Raw genomic sequence first — 23,122 nt, forward strand, 5'->3', positions numbered from 1 at the left:
CACACTAAACAAGAAGATTACTTATTGGATAACCACAGCGACTGCATAGAAGCGATGGGAAAAACAGATGCCTATAAATATCTAGGATACAGGCAAAAAATAGGAATAGATAATACAAATATTAAAGAAGAACTAAAAGAAAAATATAGACAAAGACTAACAAAAATACTGAAAACAGAATTGACAGCAAGAAACAAGACAAAAGCTATAAATACTTATGCTGTACCAATATTGACCTACTCATTTGGAGTAGTGAAATGGAGTAACACAGACCTAGGAGCACTCAATACACTTACACGATCACAGTGCCACAAATATAGAATACATCACATACATTCAGCAACAGAAAGATTCACATTAAGCAGAATGGAGGGAGGAAGGGGATTTATCGACATAAAAAACCTACATTATGAACAGGTAGACAATTTAAGAAAATTCTTTATAGAACGAACAGAAACTAGCAAAACACAAAAAGCAATCACTCATATAAAAACATCGGCTACACCATTGCTATTTCATAACCACTTCTACAACCCTTTAGATCACATTACATCAACAGATACAAAGAAAGTAAATTGGAAAAAGAAAACACTACATGGCAAGCACCCGTAGCATCTAACACAGCCACACATCAATCAAGACGCATCCAACACATGGCTAAGAAAAGGCGATATATACAGTGAGACAGAAGGATTCATGATTGCAATACAAGATGAAACAATAAACACCAGGTATTACAGCAAGCATATTATTAAAGATCCCAGTACCACAACAGATAAATGCAGACTTTGCAAACAACAAATAGAAACAGTAGATCACATCACAAGCGGATGTACAGTACTAGCAAATACAGAATACCCCAGAAGACATGACAATGTAGCAAAAATAATACACCAACAGCTTGCCTTACAACATAAACTTATAAAACAACACGTTCCCACATAAAAGTATGCACCACAGAATGTACTGGAGAATGATGAATACAAATTATACTGGAACAGAACCATTACAACAGATAAAACAACACCACATAACAAACCTGACATCATACTCACCAATAAAATGAAGAAATTAACACAACTAATCGAAATATCCGTACCAAATACAACAAATATACAGAAGAAAAGAGGAGAAAAAATTGAAAAATACATCCAACTGGCTGAGGAAGTAAGGGACATGTGGCATCAGGATAAAATTGACATTATACTAATTATACTATCAACTACAGGAGTCATACCACACAATATCCACCAGTACATCAATGCTATACAGCTACATCCAAACTTATATATACAACTACAGAAATCCGTAATTATTGATACATGTTCAATTACCCGAAAGTTCCTAAATGCAGTATAACATATACCGTACAGTTAAAAGGAAGTGACGCATGATCAAGGTCCGCGTCACTTTCCATTTTTAACCAGACATAACGTCTGAGAAAGGAAAGAAATAATAACAATAATAATACCGTGTACAGCACTATAGTAGCCCTTATGTGGCAACTGCTGTGTCGTGCTGACAATTAATTCAGTTATCTGTTTCGAAGCGATTTCTGAACTGCAAGTACCATCTACAAGTTGGAGAAGACATTTCCTTGAGATATTTAGCATTTGTTTCGAATATGTCTCACTTTTATCGTCAGCGATTTACGCGACAAAGGACGTCAAATGGCTCTGAGCACTATGGGACTTAACATCTGAGGTCATCAATCCCGTAGAACTTAGAACTACTTAAACCTAACTAACCTAAGGACATCACACACATCCATGCCCGAGGCAGGATTCGAACCTGCGACCGTAGCGGTCGCGCGGTTCCAGACTGAAGCGCCTAGAACCGCTCGGCCACACCGGCCGGCGACAAAGGACGTCAAATATATGGTGGGTGGACTATGTGAGGAACCTGTAACTTCCACCACATTAATGCTATTGATTTAGAAGGCTAATTATTGATAACTTATGTAGTCAGTATTAGAGTCTTACAAAACTATGATAACAGTAATTTTACAATGAAATCAATACCCCTATCTGCATACAGGCGTTGATATAAGTCAACGGGGACAGTTGAAAATGTGTGCCCCGACTGGGACTCGAACGTGGGATCTCCTACTTACATGGCAGATGCTCTATCGATCTTTTTTTTATCTCATTTTGTTCCATATCGTGCGTTGAATTTGATCGGGGCGGATGTCCGATGAAACCCGTTCAGGTTCTTTGTTGAGCCGTTCACTCAGTGTTTTATTACAGAGGGCGAGCAGACCTGTGACCGAACACGGTGAGCTAGCGAGCCGGCCCCCATCTGAGCCACCGAGGACACAGAGGTTGGTGCGACTGCAAGGACTTATCTCTGGCACGCCTCCCGTGAGACCGACATTCCCAACTTATTGTCCCGCCCTATATTCATAGTGGCCCTCCCCATTATACTCATTACTCGCGGCTTTTTGGAGATTCCCGTAAGATTTCGGGCACTGTTTGTGCATCTGCACAGAAGAAGATGGTCAAATGGCCTGTGAGCCTTAACTATACAGGGTGAGTCACCTGGCGTTACTGCTGGATATATTTCGTAAACCACATCAAATACTGACGAACCGATTCCACAGACCGAAGGTGAGGAGAGGGGCTAGTGTAATTGTTTAATACAAAGCATACAAAAGTGCACGGAAGTATGTTTTTTAACACAAACCTACGTTTTTTTAAATGGAACCCCGTTAGTTTTGTTAGCACATCTGAACATATAAACAAATACGTAATCAGTGCCGTTAGTTGCATTGTAAAATGTTAATTACATCCGGAGATATTGTAACCTAAAGTTGACACTTGAGTACCACTCCTCCGCTGTTCGATCGTGTGTATCGGAGAGCACCGAATTACGTAGGGATCCAAATGGAACGGTGATGGACCTTAGGTACAGAAGAGACTGGAACAGCACATTACGTCCACATGCTAATACCTTGTTATTGGCCTTTTTCACTGACGCACATGTGCATTACCATGACGTGCGAGGTACACGTACACACATGGTTTCCGTTTTCAATTACGGAGTGGAATGGAGTGTGTCCCGACATGTCAGGCCAATAGAGGTTCAATGTGGTGGCCATCATTTGCTGCACACAATTGCAGTCTCTGGCGTAATGAATGTCGTACACGCCGCAGTACACAATACGTTGTTTCACATCCTCTGGGGTTGTAGGCACATCACGGTCCACATTATCCTTTAACGTACCCCACAGAAAGAAGTCCAGAGGTGTAAGATCAGGAGAACGGCCTGGCCAATTTATGCGTCCTCCACGTCCTATGAAACGCCCGTCGAACATCCTGTCAAGGGTCAGCTTAGTGTTAATTGGGGAATGTGCAGGTGCACCATCATGCTCATACCACATACGTCGACGCATTTCCAGTGGGACATTTTCGAGCAACGTTGGCAGAACATTCTGTAGAAACGCGATGTATGTTGCAGCTGTTTGTTACAACACGCAAGTGAATGTCGGAGGTTTCAAGCGTCAAATTTAGGTTACAATATCTCCGGATGTAATTAACATTTTACAATGCAACGGCACTGATTACGTATTTGTTTATATGTTCAGATGTGCTAACAAAATTAACGTGGTGCCATTTAAAAAAACGTAGGTTTGTGTAAAAAAACATACTTCCGTGCATTTTTCATTGGTTTGTATTAAACAATTACACTAGCCCCTCTCCTCACCTTCGGTCTGTGGAATCTATTCGTCAGTATTTGATGTGGTTTACGAAATATATCCAGCGGTAACGTTAGGTGACTTACCCTGTATATATATACACTCCTGGAAATGGAAAAAAGAACACATTGACACCGGTGTGTCAGACCCACCACACTTGCTCCGGACACTGCGAGAGGGCTGTACAAGCAATGATCACACGCACGGTACAGCGGACGCACCAGGAACCGCGGTGTTGGCCGTCGAATGGCGCTAGCTGCGCAGCATTTGTGCACCGCCGCCGTCAGTGTCAGCCAGTTTGCCGTGGCACACGGAGCTCCATCGCAGTCTTTAACACTGGTAGCATGCCGCGACAGCGTGGACGTGAACCGTATGTGCAGTTGACGGACTTTGAGCGAGGGCGTATAGTGGACATGCGGGAGGCCGGGTGGACGTACCGCCGAATTGCTCAACACGTGGGGCGTGAGGTCTCCACAGTACATCGATGTTGTCGCCAGTGGTCGGCGGAAGGTGCACGTGCCCGTCGACCTGGGATCGGACCGCAGCGACGCACGGATGCACGCCAAGACCGTAGGATCCTACGCAGTGCCGTAGGGGACCGCACCGCCACTTCCCAGCAAATTAGGGACACTGTTGCTCCTGGGGTATCGGCGAGGACCATTCGCAACCGTCTCCATGAAGCTGGGCTACGGTCCCGCACACCGTTAGGCCGTCTTCCGCTCACGCCCCAACGTCGTGCAGCCCGCCTCCAGTGGTGTCGCGACAGGCGTGAATGGAGGGACGAATGGAGACGTGTCGTCTTCAGCGATGAGAGTCGCTTCTGCCTTGGTGCCAATGATGGTCGTATGCGTGTTTGGCGCCGTGCAGGTGAGCGCCACAATCAGGACTGCATACGACCGAGGCACACAGGGCCAACACCCGGCATCATGGTGTGGGGAGCGATCTCCCACACTGGCCGTACACCACTGGTGATCGTCGAGGGGACACTGAATAGTGCACGGTACATCCAAACCGTCATCGAACCCATCGTTCTACCATTCCTAGACCGGCAAGGGAACTTGCTGTTCCAACAGGACAATGCACGTCCGCATGTATCCCGTGCCGTGCCACCCAACGTGCTCTAGAAGGTGTAAGTCAACGACCCTGGCCAGCAAGATCTCCGGATCTGTCCCCCATTGAGCATGTTTGGGACTGGATGAAGCGTCGTCTCACGCGGTCTGCACGTCCAGCACGAACGCTGGTCCAACTGAGGCGCCAGGTGGAAATGGCATGGCAAGCCGTTCCACAGGACTACATCCAGCATCTCTACGATCGTCTCCATGGGAGAATAGCAGCCTGCATTGCTGCGAAAGGTGGATATACACTGTACTAGTGCCGACATTGTGCATGCTCTGTTGCCTGTGTCTATGTGCCTGTGGTTCTGTCAGTGTGATCATGTGATGTATCTGACCCCAGGAATGTGTCAATAAAGTTTCCCCTTCCTGGGACAATGAATTCACGGTGTTCTTATTTCAATTTCCAGGAGTGTATATACATATCGTTTAGTTTTTACCCCTCAGAAAATTTCATTTTACCCTTCAGGGGATAATTATCACCCGGTTGGGAAGCACTGTACTAGGTGGATATTACTGTAAAAATGCTGCTGAGTACTGCAAACCTCACGGATACTTGATTCTGGCCGCGCCACAGGTTGACAACCAGAGCTCTGAAGGCTATGGGCTGAGCTAGGGACTCACTGAGCCGTGGCGGAGCTGGCGCCAGTGTTCTCACACTTAATGATGGCATCGCTGCCATCGATAAGATGTACAGGATTATTACAAATGATTGAAGCGATTTCACAGCTCTACAGTAACTTTATTATTTGAGATATTTTCACACATATACAAAAACTCAAAAAGTTTTTTTAGGTATTCACAAATGTTCGATATGTGCCCCTTTAGTGATTCAGCACACATCAAGCCGATAATCAAGCTCCTCCCACACTCGGCGCAGCATGTCCCCATCAATGAGTTCGAAAGCATCGTTGATGCGAGCTCGCAGTTCTGGCACGTTTCTTGGTAGAGGAGGTTTAAACACTGAATCTTTCACATAACCCCACAGAAAGAAATCGCATGGCGTTAAGTCGGGAGAGCGTGGAGGCCATGACATGAGTTGCTGATCGTGATCTCCACCACGACCGATCCATCGGTTTTCCTATCTCCTGTTTAAGAACTGCCGAACATCATGATGGAAGTGCGGTGGAGCACCATCCTGTTGAAAGATGAAGTCGGCACTGTCGGTCTCCAGTTGTGGCATGAGCCAGTTTTCCAGCATGTCCAGATACACGTGTCCTGTAACGTTTTTTTCGCAGAAGAAAAAGGGGCCGTAAACTTTAAACCGCGAGATTGCACAAAACACGTTAACTTTTGGTGAATTGCGAATTTGCTGCACGAATGCGTGAGGATTCTCTACCGCCCAGATTCGCACATTGTGTCTCTTCACTTCACCATTAAGAAAAAATGTTGCTTCATCACTGAAAACAAGTTTCGCACTGAACGCATCCTCTTCCATGAGCTGTTGCAACCGCGCCGAAAATTCAAAGCGTTTGACTTTGTTATCGGGTGTCAGGGCTTGTAGCAATTGTAAACGGTAAGGCTTCTGCTTTAACCTTTTCCGTAAGATTTTCCAAACCGTCGGCTGTGGTACGTTTAGCTCCCTGCTTGCTTTATTCGTCGACTTCCGCGGGCTACGCGTGAAACTTGCCCGCACGCGTTCAACCGTTTCTTCGCTCACTGCAGGCCCACCCGTTGATTTCCCCTTACAGAGGCATCCAGAAGCTTTAAACTGCGCATACCATCGCCGAATGGAGTTAGCAGTTGGTGGATCTTTGTTGAACTTCGTCCTGAAGTGTCGCTGCACTGTTATGACTGACTGATGTGAGTGCATTTCAAGCACGACATACGCTTTCTCGGCTCCTGTCGCCATTTTGTCTCACTGCGCTCTCGAGCTCTCTGGCGGCAGAAACCTGAAGTGCGGCTTCAGCCGAACAAAAGTTTAATGAGTTTTTCTACGTACCTGTAGCGTGTCGTGACCATATGTCAATGAATGGAGCTACAGTGAATTTATGAAATCGCTTCAATCATTTGTAATAGCCCTGTAGATGTAGATGTAGATTATAGGGTCACCATCTTTGCCTTCCGCGATTCAGGCGGGTGGTCGGGTGGTTAACGGAGAGAAAAAGAGACAGCGGAGTGGATATCCGCAGGGTCGGAGGTGGCTTGTTGACGTTTACCGTGAGGCCTGTGGTGTGACGCCTGTACGCTATGGGCAGGATCAGCGAGATATCCCGGCAGTGACTTGATGGGACCTGGGTTTGGTGTCGCGTTGGTCCACGGTTGTGTTTTGCGGCTTTTATGCTCCGAGGGCATGTACAGGTTCTTGTTACTGGCCATTGAAATTGAGATGTGTCTATGGCGTGACGGAGGAATGTGTGATACTCGCCGCTGTTGCATGTGAAAACGCTTCGTCTGCCTTGTGACTGTGCAGGAAATTATGTGAAATAAATAGCTGATACTACGGCCTCTTCTTGCTCTCACGCGTTGTTGAATATATTTCGGAATTACTGAATGGCGAGGATATCCCACGTGTAAAACAGATGAAGCCATTTGCGCCATACTAACTTACTGTTTTATTCTGCCTAAATCTGTGTCAGTTATATGCGCATTTATATGCCCTTCTTTAGTTGCAGAAGTTACAGAAGTTGCAGAAGTTCTGAGGTCTTCAGTCCCCTAGAACTCAGAACTACTTAAACCTAAGGACATCACACACATCCATGCCCGAGGCAGGACTCGAACCTGCGACCGTAGCGGTCGCACGGTTCCAGACTGTAGCGCCTAGAACCGCTCGCCCACCCCGGCCGTTAAAGTTGAAACCCTTCCAATAAGTTAATACACTCGAACTCTGTATTACTAAAGGTGCCTTTCATACCAGCACCTACCTTGGGTAATAAGTGTTATTCGGAGGTTGTCATGGTACTGTAAGTAATTATTATACACTCCTGGAAATGGAAAAAAGATCACATTGACACCGGTGTGTCAGACCCACCATACTTGCTCCGGACACTGCGAGAGGGCTGTACAAGCAATGATCACACGCACGGCACAGCGGACACACCAGGAACCGCGGTGTTGGCCGTCGAATGGCGCTAGCTGCGCAGCATTTGTGCACCGCCGCCGTCAGTGTCAGCCAGTTTGCCGTGGCATACGGAGCTCCATCGCAGTCTTTAACACTGGTAGCATGCCGCGACAGCGTGGACGTGAACCGTATGTGCAGTTGACGGACTTTGAGCGAGGGTGTGTAGTGGGCATGCGGGAGGCCGGGTGGACGTACCGCCGAATTGCTCAACACGTGGGGCGTGAGGTCTCCACAGTACATCGATGTTGTCGCCAGTGGTCGGCGGAAGGTGCACGTGCCCGTCGACCTGGGACCGGACCGCAGCGACGCACGGATGCACGCCAAGACCGTAGGATCCTACGCAGTGCCGTAGGGGACCGCACCGCCACTTCCCAGCAAATTAGGGACACTGTTGCTCCTGGGGTATCGGCGAGGACCATTCGCAACCGTCTCCATGAAGCTGGGCTACGGTCCCGCACACCGTTAGGCCGTCTTCCGCTCACGCCCCAACATCGTGCAGCCCGCCTCCAGTGGTGTCGCGACAGGCGTGAATGGAGGGACAAATGGAGACGTGTCGTCTTCAGCGATGAGAGTCGCTTCTGCCTTGGTGCCAATGATGGTCGTATGCGTGTTTGGCGCCGTGCAGGTGAGCGCCACAATCAGGACTGCATACGACCGAGGCACACAGGGCCAACACCCGGCATCATGGTGTGGGGAGCGATCTCCTACACTGGCCGTACACCACTGGTGATCGTCGAGGGCACACTGAATAGTGCACGGTACATCCAAACCGTCATCGAACCCATCGTTCTACCATTCCTAGACCGGCAAGGGAACTTGCTGTTCCATCAGGACAATGCACGTCCACATGTATCCCATGCCACCCAACGTGCTCTAGAAGGTGTAAGTCAACTACCCTGGCCAGCAAGATCTCCGGATCTGTCCCCCATTGAGCATGTTTGGGACTGGATGAAGCGTCGTCTCACGCGGTCTGCACGTCCAGCACGAACGCTGGTCCAACTGAGGCGCCAGGTGGAAATGGCATGGCAAGCCGTTCCACAGGACTACATCCAGCATCTCTACGATCGTCTCCATGGGAGCATAGCAGCCTGCATTGCTGCGAAAGGTGGATATACACTGTACTAGTGCCGACATTGTGCATGCTCTGTTGCCTGTGTCTATGTGCCTGTGGTTCTGTCAGTGTGATCATGTGAGTATCTGACCCCAGGAATGTGTCAATGAAGTTTCCCCTTCCTGGGACAATGAATTCACGGTGTTCTTATTTCAATTTCCAGGAGTGTACACAGCCCGCATCTCGTGGTCGTGCGGTAGCGTTCTCGCTTCCCACGCCCGGGTTCCCGGGTTCGATTACCGGCGGGGTCAGGAATTTCCTCTGCCTCGTGATGGCTGGGTGTTGTGTGATGTCCTTAGGTTAGTTAGGTTTAAGTAGTTCTAAGTTCTAGGGGACTGATGACCTCAGAGGTTAAGTCCCATAGTTCTCAGAGCCATTTGAACCGTTTTTGAATTATTATACACAAATTGTGTATTCTGTTTATACTAAATTGGAGATGTGAGGTCGGTTGTGTGCCGCTGTAAATTTCTATTGTCTCCTCTGTGTGGCAGCCTAGCATTTTCAGTGGCGTCAATCATTATTCCTGTCATATTTCTAGTTTTGTATTCGCGGGTTTGCTTAACCTGATACTGTTAAGTTCAGTTGTAAGACCTATAAACAGGCAAGTCAAACTGAGTATTCTATGAGCTCAAGACGATATTCTATTACGTGGTACCATAGTTTCTTATATTTTAGAAGTATTTTACGTGTTATTAATATTATGCTGTTTGTTTTGTCTAAAGAGGAGCTAGTTCTGTGAAGTAGTCGTTTCTATTTTATTAGCGTGTTCCGCGTTGTGCCTTTCCATGTTAATTGTTTTAAGAATGTACAAATGACCCTGTGTATGTTGCAGGTAGCAGAAACAGACGTGTTCACGGGGGTCGCGTCCTGACGGCGTTGATAGTGGCCCTTTTCACTACGACACATCCGGCTATCCTCCTTCAGTACATTTGTCTCGCTTATATCGTTACTACGTTTGTCGAGTGGAATTAGGGCTTACTGTAATCACCCCATACGTTGAAGTTACGTATCTCCCTTGCCAGCGCGCGAACCTTCGTGGATATAGTCGTATTCTCATCTGTAAGGATTGATAGTGTTATTCATTTGTTCTCGTCATATGTATGATTATTTATCTTGTTATATTTAATGTCAGTAAAATGTAAGTGTTAGCGACGTCCTAATTGGGACGTTGTATTCTCCTCTTGTGGAAACAAATTTAAGTGATTTTATTCCTTTTTTAAGTAGCTTTCAGATGCGAACATTTTGCCTCCATGTTTGGTGTTTTTGTGGCTTCCACGTTAATTAAAATTACAATAAAGGTAAATTTGGCAACGCAGGGTTTCGTGTATTTATTTGTTGCTATGTGGATCCTAAGTTAAGTGCAGGAACCCTACCACTGATAGCTGGCCGTTCCTCTCTTTACGTTTCTCTGCCTCGTGATGACTGGGTGTTGTGTGATGTCCTTAGGTTAGTTAGGTTTAAGTAGTTCTAAGTTCTAGGGGACTGATGACCATAGCTGTTAAGTCCCATAGTGCTCAGAGCCATTTGAACCTCTCTTTACGCTCACTATACATGGCTCAAATACATCTTAGGTCATCAATCCCCTAGAACTTAGAACTACTTAAACCTAACCAACCTAAGGACATCACACACATCCATGACCGAGGCAGGATTCGAACCTGCGACCGTTGTGGTCGTGCGGTTCCAGACTGACACTATACATTCTTATGACTTTTACTTTGGGGCGCTAACACCAAATCTACGCCGCAGAGGGATATTTTACCAGTGTTTCCTTCTCTAACAGTAAATTACCGAACTATCTGTTTAATAAGTCACAGCTGCAAAATACTAACGCGAATTCTTTACAGACGAAAGAAAAAACTGGTAGAAGCCGACCTCGGGGAAGATCAGTTTGGATTCCGTAGAAATATGGGAACACGTGAGGCAATACTCACCCTACGACTTATCTTAGAAGAAAGATTAAGAAAAGGCAAAACTACATTTCTAGCATTTGTAGACCTAGAGAGAGTTTTTGACAATGTTGACTGGAATACTCTCTTTCAAATTCTGAAGGTGGCAGGGGTAAAATACAAGGAGCGAAAGGCTATTTACAATTTGTACAGAAAGCAGTATGGCAGTTATAAAGAGTCGAGGGACATGAAAGGGAAGCAGTGGTTGGGAAGGGAGTGAGACAGGGTTGTAGCCTCTCCCCGATGTTATTCAATCTGTATATTGATCAAGCAGTAAAGGAAACAAAAGAAAAATTCGGAGTTGGTATTAAAATCCATGGAGAAGAAATAAAAACTTTGACGTTCGCCGATGACTTTGTAATTCTGTCAGAGACAGCAAAGGACTTGGAAGAGAAGTTGAACGGAATGGACAGTGTCTTGAAAGGAGGATATAAGATGAACATCAACAAAAGCGAAACGAGGATAATGGAATGTAGTCGAATTAAGTTGGGTGATGCTGAGGGAATTAGATTAGGAAATGAGACACTTAAAGTAGTAAAGGAGTTTTGCTATTTGGGGAGCAAAATAACTGCTGATGGTCGAAGTAGAGCGGATATAAAATGTAGACTGGAAATGGCAAGGAAAGCGTTTCTGAAGAAGAGAAATTTGATAACATCGAGTATAGATTTAAGTGTCAGGAAGTCGTTTCTACAATTATTTGTGTGGAGTATAGCCATGTATGGAAGTCAAACATGGACGATAAATAGTTTGGACAAGAAGAGAATAGAAGCATTCTAAATGTGGTGCTACAGAAGAATGCTGAAGATTAGATGGGTAGATCACATAATTAATGAGGAGGTACTGAATAGAATTGGGGAGAAGAGGAGTTTGTAGCACAACTTGACAAGAAGAAGGGAGCGGTTGGTATGACATGTTCTGAGGAGTCAGGGGATCACAAATTTAACATTGGAGGGCAGCGTGGAGGGTAAAAATCGTAGAGGGAGACCAAGAGATGAATACACTAAGCAGATACAGAAGGATGTAGGTTTCAGTAAGTACTGGGAGATGAAGAAGCTTGCACAGGATAGAGTAGCATGGAGAGCTGCATCAAACCAGTCTCAGGACTGAAGACCACAACAACAACAGTAAATTTCTACCTGTCGATCACTATGCATGAATCAGTGCTAGGACCTAGATTTCATCATGCATAAACGCACGTTCGAAACATAATTACAACAAATAATGGGAAAAATATATGGAGCAGTAGTAGCACTAGCATAAAGTGTTGGAGCTACAGGGTACGTTAGTCATTGAGGATGACGTTAAGAAGAGCGTTCTTTGAACAGGAGAAACGAGACGAACTGAAAAACTGTGCTCCTGGACATCGCAGTTAAGAAACCACCGTAAAGACGCCGAGTATTTACGTCACTTTTCCCCCGTCGCCACTGTGTTACCAGTTGGTGTGCCAGCTGAAAGGCGAGTGATTTCTGGAACTGAGTGCGTCGCAGGCCGCGCTGCAGTGGAAGTGCGGATCCCCAGATTAATACACACAATAGAGGCGGCGACGCGCAGCCGCAATTGGACTCAATTACCCGCGGCGGAGGGCAACTTACGCCACGGCACGGCGCTGAGGTCCCGTCCCGTGTTGTGATTCGGGCGCAGCCGCGCCAGTGCGTGCGTGCGTGTTTGTGTGCGCGAGGGAACCCGTTCCAGGGGCCGCCTGCCCCCGGGACACAACACAACGCGAGCACGCACTTCACAAAAGGACGACGCGCCGCGCGCACTGGAAAACAAAAAAGGGACGCGAGGATATAATAAGAGAAGCGGCCAGAGGGCTCCCGGCGCAGCCGGCTGGAACTCGTTGTGCAGCGGGGCGAAATAGCGACAGAGAGAGAGAGAGAGAGGGAGAGAGAGAAGATAAGAAAACGAAAAGCAAGAGGGCGAGACAGAGAGACGCGCTAAAAATGCCCGAGCGAGCGCCGACTAATAAATTAGCTACTGCGCTGATTTAAATTTTCCGCAGAGATAAGACGATTATCTAATTTTTCACGAATGCCGCTCGAGCGGTCGAACTCTTTTTCGCCCTCGTACCGTTGAGAGGTAAGCAAGGGGTGGGTGGGGAGAAGGGGGGGGGAGGAGAGAAATGAGGGAGCGGGAGAAACTGAGCGGTTGCAGGAAGCGAAATTACTGTTGTTAGGAGCTTGTGGCCACTCAGACGCCTGCCTCCTGCTCTTCAGGCGGTCTTACGGTACAAAAAAAAAATATATCCCAGATGCCCCGAGACGTCGGCTAGAACTGGCTGCTCTATCGCACGCCTCTGCTCATTGCCAGATGTCTCGCTCCTTGTGTTCTACAGTGTCCGAATCTGTTCAGGAAGAGAGCAGCCTACGATTTTACATTGACGTCGAGGTGTTCAGAACAAAATAAAGTGCGAGAGTTACCCAGAAGGTAATGCCCAACACTTTTTTCCTTAGCCGACAACAATCTTGCGAATCCAAAATGTTAGGTGTCAATTATTTAAATTTCCTGAGTGCGCACGCAAAATTTCCGTTTTCTTCCGACACACAGCGTAACTGCAGCAATGCTTCAAAATGACATCTTTAAGCAGGGACGAGTGGGTGTGAGGAAGAATCGATTAATTAGCTTTCTTGAAATGGTTCAAATGGCTCTGAGCACTATGGGACTTAACATCTGAGGTCATCAGTCCCCTAAAACTTAGAACTACTTAGACCTAACTAACCTAAGGACACCACACACATCCATGCCCGAGGCAGCATTCGAACCTGCGGCCGCGTAGCGGTCGCTCGGTTCCAGACTGAAGCGCCTAGAGCCGCTCGGTCACAGCGGCCGGCTAGCTTTCTCGATTCTTTAAAAGAATGGGTTAATCATATCGACACACTATATTCCAGTAATCGAAAATTTGATTAAGTATAAATTGCATCTATACTTTTAGGTCTATACAGCATTCCGCTGAAATTACTTTTTAAAATGGTTTGTCTTACAAAACAATAAAGCGATTGTATCACATTTTCTACAGCTATCAAAAATGAAATACATAATTACTATTGTTCATTTTTAGCAGAAATGTATACCTACGTAACATTTATTATTAAAGCTAATGAATATCATTGTTTTTAACACAGATACTATAGTCAAAATGCTTACAAGCACCAAAATGTTTCAGGAGGTTACCTCAGGAGCACTGCTGTATGTAATCTTTCTTCCACTGAAGTTGGAGAGCGCTCTCCAACTTGCATGTACCTATTTTATTTGTCTGACAAACCCTGTTCTCAGGGCTATGTTTTATTTGACTAATGAAACTAGGCAGATGTTTGTAAAAACGATAAGGACATATCGCTTCATATTAATGTAATACTGCCGTCTTCTGAAGAAGATAGATTTATATCTATTGAAACCTAGGTAAAGATTACTTTATCCTTTGCAACTGGTCGGCTGCTCTTAATCTGATCTATTAATGCCAGAGAAAATGGTAACTCATATTCAGCGCTCCGTTTTCTAATTACATTCAGGGTTTGCAAATAGTCTTTTGCGCTATGACCACTCCTAAATCTAAATTATTCTTTTCGTAAATTAAATTGCAGCGTCTTCCTTGTTTGCAGTGCGGTTTGGTTACAATTTTAGTGAATATATCTTCTATTACGGAAGGAAAGCTGACAGATTATGTCACGTCTATCTTCTTAAGACACAGAAAAATTAAAACAGTGTTCCAGTTTTGGGGGAATCTGCTTCTTCACAGAGACTGTCAACGTTTTTTGTACCTTTTTGTCCCCAGTCTTTAATGATTTCTACTAAAATAGCCTTATCTTCAAGAGCACTCCCTCTCTTCATGCCTCATGTGGGTATATACACAAATGGCTTTGCTTAGGTCACGCTACTGTCATTGTTAAATACCTGTATCCCTGATTCATCTGTTGAATTTCCTGTTTAAAGGATTCTCCGAATGCTTCTGTTGTTGTGTAATGTTGTTGCTTTAATTTGCTATGAAAGCGGTACTGATGGACAATAAAAGCGGTTTAAAAGCTGTGAGCTGTCTGGGGAAGTTAACCTTGCATTACTGAGCAACTGTTTCACCAGGTATCCAGTCTAGCCTACCAAATTCCCAACCAGACTAACATTAATGATAATCTTTTAATAGTCATACGACAATCGGTGCTATATATATATATATATATATATATATAAAAGAGAATTTAAATAAAAATAAATAAATCAGTTTATATTTGGAAATTTATTTTAACATTGATTATTGAAATTTCAGCATATTAAACTTGAGTCATAACTAAGTTGGTGCCTTATTTAGGATTGTGTAAATGTGAGTTTGTAATCTTACGGAACACATCAAATAGGGAGCCAAGATTGGGAGACTGCATACAACACTGCATTCATAAAATAACACACGAAGAATGTTGAAACATATGCAAGAGGAAATTAACCACAACCACCCGATTCAATTTTCACCCAAAGAAGTTACGTTCGTAGCGCAATCCTGTCCGTCATGAAATTACCACACACTGGTATACTAAATTCATACTAACTCTCTGTGAAATCTTCCCGAAAAGAATAGCTGAGGGCTACTTTGATGATTACACCACATGCTTCACGTGGTCAACTTGGTTTACACAAAGAGTGTAACTCCACAATAATTTTGATGGTTAAAATAAATTAGATCGAAAAGCAATTTGCAAAAGAAAAACCTCAAACTGGTTACTAACGCCTTACTATTAACCTGATGGGTCAAACAATTTTATAAGCACGTGGTACTGGTCTCACAAAGTACACTCCACGTGGGTTGAACATAAAGAAAAGTTGCTATATTGAAAAATATTGTCAAGACGAGACGTTATAATCTCACGCACATTCGCATTGAAGATTGATGATGCTAGTTAGAGTTACTGATCAACACGTGGTTCCACTTTACTCATAAAGTAGTGACAAAGCAACTACCGGAATATATTCTGAACTTCACACCCGAAATACACTGCGTTGCAATTTAAGATAACATTAGATATTTTAGAGCTAAACCTGAAATAAAGGTGATTAAATTATCAGTTAGGCTGAACTTAAGAAATCCATTGTCCTACGGACTTAGTAGACACGCGCTTAGCCGGAGATCTTACCACTTCAGACGCTCGCCACGGACAGACTGCCCTTGTCCCTTCCTGAGGGGTGGCTCACAAATACAAACGGAAGTGACCAGAGAGGCAGCTTCCTATACCAACATGACAAGGGACGGACAGGACCATACTAAGGATAGAAACCTCTTTGCTTTAAGAAAGCGTAGCTACCCGTTCCGACGTTGGTCCTACTGTTCTCTAGCAGACAGGCTTGTCTGCTACCATCCAGCATGCAACTAGAAATACATTTGCTCATTCATTCTTTCACACAGAAGGGAAGGGGGATGACAGTATCTTATCATATACAGTATATAAAAGAAAGCGGATGTAGGTTCCGTATGAGACTGTGTGACATGAATTACATATAAACTGTGTTTTAAAGTGTAGTAGTGTGACAGATCGTTCTTGTTTATGTGTAAAAGTAACACGTTTCACTGCTCAGTCTCCTCCCAGATAGTCAGAAACACCACAGTAAATTTAGAAGAGGAATTAATGCCGTAAATGACAACATATTTAAGAAATTAACATGAAAGGAATCCAACAGAGACCTTTCAGTTGTTAGTTCAAATGGTTCAAATGGCTCTGAGCACTATGGGACTTATCATCCATGGTCATCAGTCCCCTAGAACTTAGAACTACTTAAACCTAACTAACCTAAGGACATCACACAACACCCAGTCATCACGAGGCAGAGAAAATCCCTGACCCTGTTGTTGTTAGTCACTGTGCCTGTTGATATCTTACCTGTTATAGTGTGATGTCTACCCCATGTAAGTTTCTGTTTTGTTTTCATCAGACTCTTATTCTTATCAGTTGATTCCCTTACTTTATTATAGATGTACCTCCTCACATCCTCTCCAACAAGTTCCCACTAGTTCTCAGAATATTGTAAGTATCTGCCCAGTATCGACTGAGCAAACCATACCTACTTGATACATTGTCTGACAAATGCTTCAAACACTTATTCCCTCAACCCACAAGCGAAATTAATTTTTTAGATCTCATTGCTATAAACAGACACCCTCTTCTCGACAGCATCGTCAATGAGAGAGCGGTTAGCAAAAATTATGATGTTAGGGGTACCATGGTGACCAAGGAGAAGGATGACATCAAGAAACATAGAAGACGATTTATGTTTCGTCGAACTGCTAGCCATTACCAGCTTACTGAAAGGACGAAGTGAGAAAATTTAATTCAGATACGTCAAACGCAGAAAACTTGTGGTCAAAGCTGAAGGACGTTGCAAACTGCGGTCAGGGTAAGTAACTGCCAAGTAAGCCTATAAAAAACGGCAGCGAACCCCACTGGTTTAACGGCAGCGTTCGGAGAACGTTGTGAGAACAAAGACTCTTAGTCTATTACCCTCTCTCAACAAAAGAAACTGCAGGAAAACATATAAAAGTTGATAGCAACTAGTGCTGCTGTGAGAGGCCCATTCATGAAGCCTATAGTAGGTTCCAGAGTTATATTCTAGTGAAAGATCTGATAGAAAATAGTAGGCAATTCTTGTCAACATAAATTCTGTAAAAGACTTCCAGTCAACATCTAGTGGATCCATTTGGTGTTGAAACTTAAGATAGCAAATAGAGAGTGGGAACATAAATTTAACACTGTACTTACGCATGAGGATATCGCTGTACGAATGTTTGTCCGCTGCACACTCCAAAGTGATAAATACCAATATTAACATCCCTGCTACTGAAAAACAGTTGTTGTTGTTGTGTTCTTGAGTCCAGAGACTGGTTTGATGCAGCTCTCCATGCTTCTCTATCCTGTGCAAGCTTCTTCATCTCCCAGTACCTACTGCAACCTACATCCTTCTGTATCTGCTTAGTGTATACATCTCTTGGTCTCCCTCTACGAATTTTAACCTCTACGCTGTCCTCCAATACTAAATTGGTGATCCCTTGATGCTTCAGAACATGTCCTACCAACCGATCCCTTCTTCTAGTCAAGTTGTGCCACAAACTCCTCTTCTCCCCAATTCTATTCAGTACCTCCTCATTAGTTATGTGATCTACCCATCTAATCTACAGCATTCTTTTGTGGCACTACATTTCGAAAGCTTCTATTCTCTTCTTGTCTAAACTATTTATAGTTCACGTTTCACTTCCATACATGGCTACAGTCTCTACAAATGCTTTCAGAAACGACTTCCTGACACTTAAATCTATACTCAGTGTTAACAAATTTCTCTTCTTCAGAAACTCTTTCGTTGCCATTGCCAATTAAGACCACTTCAAGCGTACAAGGTACCAGGCCCTGTCGAAAGTCCAGTAGATTTAACACTGAATATGCTGCAGGGTTAGCAACCATCCTAGTTTGTGTTTATCCAGAATCTCTTCCACGGTGAATAGTGTTCCGTGACAGGAAAAAAGTGTAGAATATCGAATGCACACAATTTCAGTTCATATGTTGCAGGATACTAGAGTACATTCTGGACTCCAACATTATCACGTTTGTGGAGGAGCAAAACAATACATCTTTTAAAGAATCTTTGTGGATTCAGGGAAAACCACTGGTGTGAAACACAGTTTGCTTCCTAGGATGAATTTTCACTCTGCTGCGGAGAGTACGCTAATCTGAAACCCCCTGGCATATTGAAATTACTATGGCGTGGTGAAAGCAATGCCTCTTATTCTTTTATGTGGAAACTCTTAAAGCGTTAAACGAAACAAACGTTATTAACAACATGCATCTGTATTCTTCATGTGTTCGTATTTGCAGCCTTCTGCCGCGGGAGGCAGCGTGCAGCGTGCAGCATGGCGGTGTGTAACGTAACTATGTCGGTGCGTGAAATATAGTGCGCTGTAATCGAGTTTCTAACTGCAGAAAACTTCGTCTTCACACGGAGCGCCCTCTGCTTCGGCATGAGAATGCCAGACCACGTGCGAGTGTTGCGAAATCAGCAACAATCCAATGCCTCGTCTTACCGTAGGCTGTGGCACTGTGACGCATGGCTTCTTGCTCCGGCGGGAGTAACCTCGAACGTGGGGTGCTTCTGGCGTACAGATCACTGTGCGCCACATTTTATTAGACTGCGTTTTATTTTCAGACCAGAGGGCAGCGGCAGATGTTGCGACAGATCTGCCCTCTATTCCGTTCAAACGAATGTTTTGCGATTTGCCAAGTTTGTTTCCTAAAATTGTAGGGAGGTATTCCCAATGTGTTAACGGGATGACTGGCTCATCCACGTTTTTTAGTGATCAGCCAGTCACACATTCCTGTGTTTCTCTTTACGGAGAGCAGCGCGCTTCGTTACAGGATCATTTAGTAATCGCGAAAGCGTTACGGACATGATAAACTCCAGTGGAAGACTCTGCAAGAGAGACGCTCAGTAGCTCGATACTGGCTTTTGTTGAAGTGTCAAGAACATACCTTCACCGAGGAGTAAAGCAGTATATGGCTCCCTCCAACGTATCTCTCGCTAAGAGACCATGAAGATGAAATCAGAGAGATTGGAGCTCACGCAGAGGCATACCGACAATCTTTCTTTCCATGAACAATACGGGACTGGAATAGAAGGGAGGACCGATAGAGGTACTCAAAGTACCCTCCGCCACACACTGTCAGGTGGCTTGCGGAGTATGGATGTAGATGTAGCTCGTCTGTCGTTTTAATTCCATTTTGATTCCAGGTATAGTACCTTTCACCCTTTCTCCATTTCTCCATTTCCTTAAGGTGTGTTACATAGATTGATTGTGAGAGTGAACACGAATGAGATAGAAGTGAGTGAACAAGACCAACCTATAGAGCTCTTACACCCACCACCATCACCACCACCTCAGCCCCCCCCCTTCCACACACACACACACACACACACACACACACACACACACACAAATTCCTAAAACCTACTGTCAATCTGTCTCTGTCTCTCTCCGCAAAAGATTCAGAACAACAGACAGGAACACCTTCAACTGTTCCACTGTCAGCCATCTTATTTTTACATCTTCAACTGTTCCAATGTCCGCTATGTTTGTTTTTACAGCTGGTAAACAATGGAACAGTGAAAATGACAGTGACAGTGGCAACTCAATATATAGTGTTTGACAGTGATGAAGATGGGGAGAAAGGAAACATAAGTGAAACATTACGTAATTTAGACACACACACACACACACACACACACACACACACACACACGCACGCACACACAGAAAGAGTTAATTACTTTCAAGTATAGATATTGTGGTGTCACCGCCAGACACCACACTTGCTAGGTGGTAGCCTTTAAATCGGCCGCGGTCCGTTAGTATACGTCGGACCCGCGTGTCGCCACAATCAGTGATTGCAGACCGAGCGCCGCCACACGGCAGGTCTAGAGAGACTTCCTAGCACTCGCCCCAGTTGTACAGCCGACTTTGCTAGTGATGGTTCACTGACAAATTACGCTCTCATTTGCCGAGACGATAGTTAGCCTAGCCTTCAGCTAGTTCATTTGCTACGACCTAGCAAGGCGCCATTACCAGTCACTATTGATGCTGTAAAACATGTACCGTCAAGAGTGATGTTCACCAATTATGGATTAAAGTTAAGTATTCCAGAAGCTACGTACCTCTTTTGCTAGTCTCAGTTCCGTGTCCTGTTCCAGACCTCACGCCAGCCTGCGTGAGCTTAAATGCGTGCCTTTCGGCTTCCTGTCATAGTGGATTGGCTGTCTTGCCAATCCAAAACAGATATAACAATTTTCAAATCGTAATTTTGCCTTAAACAATTTATCTACTTTAAGGTGTAAGTGGTTGCAGATGACAAACTGTGGAACAAAGCAGTCACTGTAGAAACACAACACATCAGAGAAACCACACAGTTTGGTAAAAAGGTATGAATTCATAATTTATGTATTTTTCAAATATCTGTAATTACAATTTTAAAAAACTAATAGTTACATGTATACAAACGGCAAAGAACATTCTTTATCTTTAACGGATGAAAAATAAAAGCCCATTGAAGATGCTGCGACTGCAGTGAAACATACAGGGTGTTTCAAAAATGACCGGTATATTTGAAACGGCAATAAAAACTAAACGAGCAGCGAAAGAAATACACCGTTTGTTGCAATATGCTTGGGACAACAGTACATTTTCAGGCAGACAAACTTTCGAAATTACAGTAGTTACAATTTTCAACAACAGATGGCGCTGCGGTCTGGGAAACTCTATAGTACGATATTTTCCACATATCCACCATGCGTAGCAATAATATGGCGTAGTCTCTGAATGAAATTACCCGAAGCCTTTGACAACGTGTCTGGCGGAATGGCTTCACATGCAGATGAGATGTACTGCTTCAGCTGTTCAATTGTTTCTGGATTCTGGCGGTACACCTGGCCTTTCACGTGTCCCCACAGAAAGAAGTCACAGGGGTTCATGTCTGGCGAATAGGGAGGCCAATCCACGCCGCCTCCTGTATGTTTCGGATAGCCCAAAGCAATCACACGATCATCGAAATATTCATTCAGGAAATTAAAGACGTCGGCCGTGCGATGTGGCCGGGCACCATCTTGCATAAACCACGAGGTGTTCGCAGTGTCGTCTAAGGCAGTTTGTACCGCCACAAATTCACGAAGAATGTCCAGATAGCGTGATGCAGTAATCGTTTCGGATCTTAAAAATGGGCCAATGATTCCTTTGGAAGAAATGGCGGCCCAGACCAGTACTTTTTGAGGATGCTGGGACGATGGGACTGCAACATGGGGCTTTTCGGTTCCCCATATGCGCCAGTTCTGTTTATTGACGAAGCCGTCCAGGTAAAAATAAGCTTCGTCAGTAAACCAAATGCTGCCCACATGCATATCGCCGTCATCAATCCTGTGCACTATATCGTTAGCGAATGTCTCTCGTGCAGCAATGGTAGCGGCGCTGAGGGGTTGCCGCGTTTGAATTTTGTACGGATAGAGGTGTAAACTCTGGCGCATGAGACGATACGTGGACGTTGGCGTCATTTGGACCACAGCTGCGACACGGCGAACGGAAACCCGAGGCCGCTGTCGGATCACCTGCTGCACTAGCTGCGCGTTGCCCTCTGTGGTTGCCATACGCGGTCGCCCTACCTTTCCAGCACGTTCATCCGTCACGTTCCCAGTCCGTTGAAATTTTTCAAACAGATCCTTTATTGTATCGCTTTTCGGTCCTTTGGTTACATTAAACCTCCGTTGAAAACTTCGTCTTGTTGCAACAACACTGTGTTCTAGGCGGTGGAATTCCAACACCAGAAAAATCCTCTGTTCTAAGGAATAAACCATGTTGTCTACAGCACACTTGCACGTTGTGAACAGCACACGCTTACAGCAGAAAGACGACGTACAGAATGGCGCACCCACAGACTGCGTTGTCTTCTATATCTTTCACTTCACTTGCAGCGCCATCTGTTGTTGAAAATTGTAACTACTGTAATTTCGAAAGTTTGTCCGCCTGAAAATGTACTGTTGTCCCAAGCATATTGCAACAAACGGTGTATTTCTATCGCTGCTCGTTTAGTTTTTATTGCCGTTTCAAATATACCGGTCATTTTTGAAACACCCTGATGGGTTATAAAACAAAATTGTGTTTTGCTACAGGCTGACCCTATCCAAAAACATACGTAATTTGAAAGGTTTCCTCATCACTGTATGACAACAGTTTTCAATTTTGTCATTTTATCCACATTCGTTTCTGTAGCACGAGTAATCTCGCCGTTGACCGCGCATACGCTCCAAACACACACACACACACACACACACACACACACACACACACACACAGACAGACAGACAGACAGACACTTCTTGGGTGCACTACCATCGATCATCTTCCATACAGCGCCCACTTCGCCCCATCCGACTTTTATCTGTTTCTCCAAAGCTTAACATTGATAGTGATGAAGCTGTGCAGGCGTAGGTGAGGTTGTGGCTCCGTCAACAAAGTGAAACATTGCAGAGGGGCTGTATTCGAACATTATGAAGTACCTCGAAGAAAACGATTTATTGACACATAGTCAGCACGGTTTCAGAAAATATCGTTCTTGTGAAAGACAACTAGCTCTTTATATTCATGAAGTAATACGTGCTATCGACAGGGGATGTCAGATTGATTCCATATTT

Source organism: Schistocerca americana, chromosome 3 (genome assembly GCF_021461395.2).
Source record: "Schistocerca americana isolate TAMUIC-IGC-003095 chromosome 3, iqSchAmer2.1, whole genome shotgun sequence".
In the NCBI taxonomy this organism is placed as follows: Eukaryota; Metazoa; Arthropoda; class Insecta; order Orthoptera; family Acrididae; genus Schistocerca; species Schistocerca americana.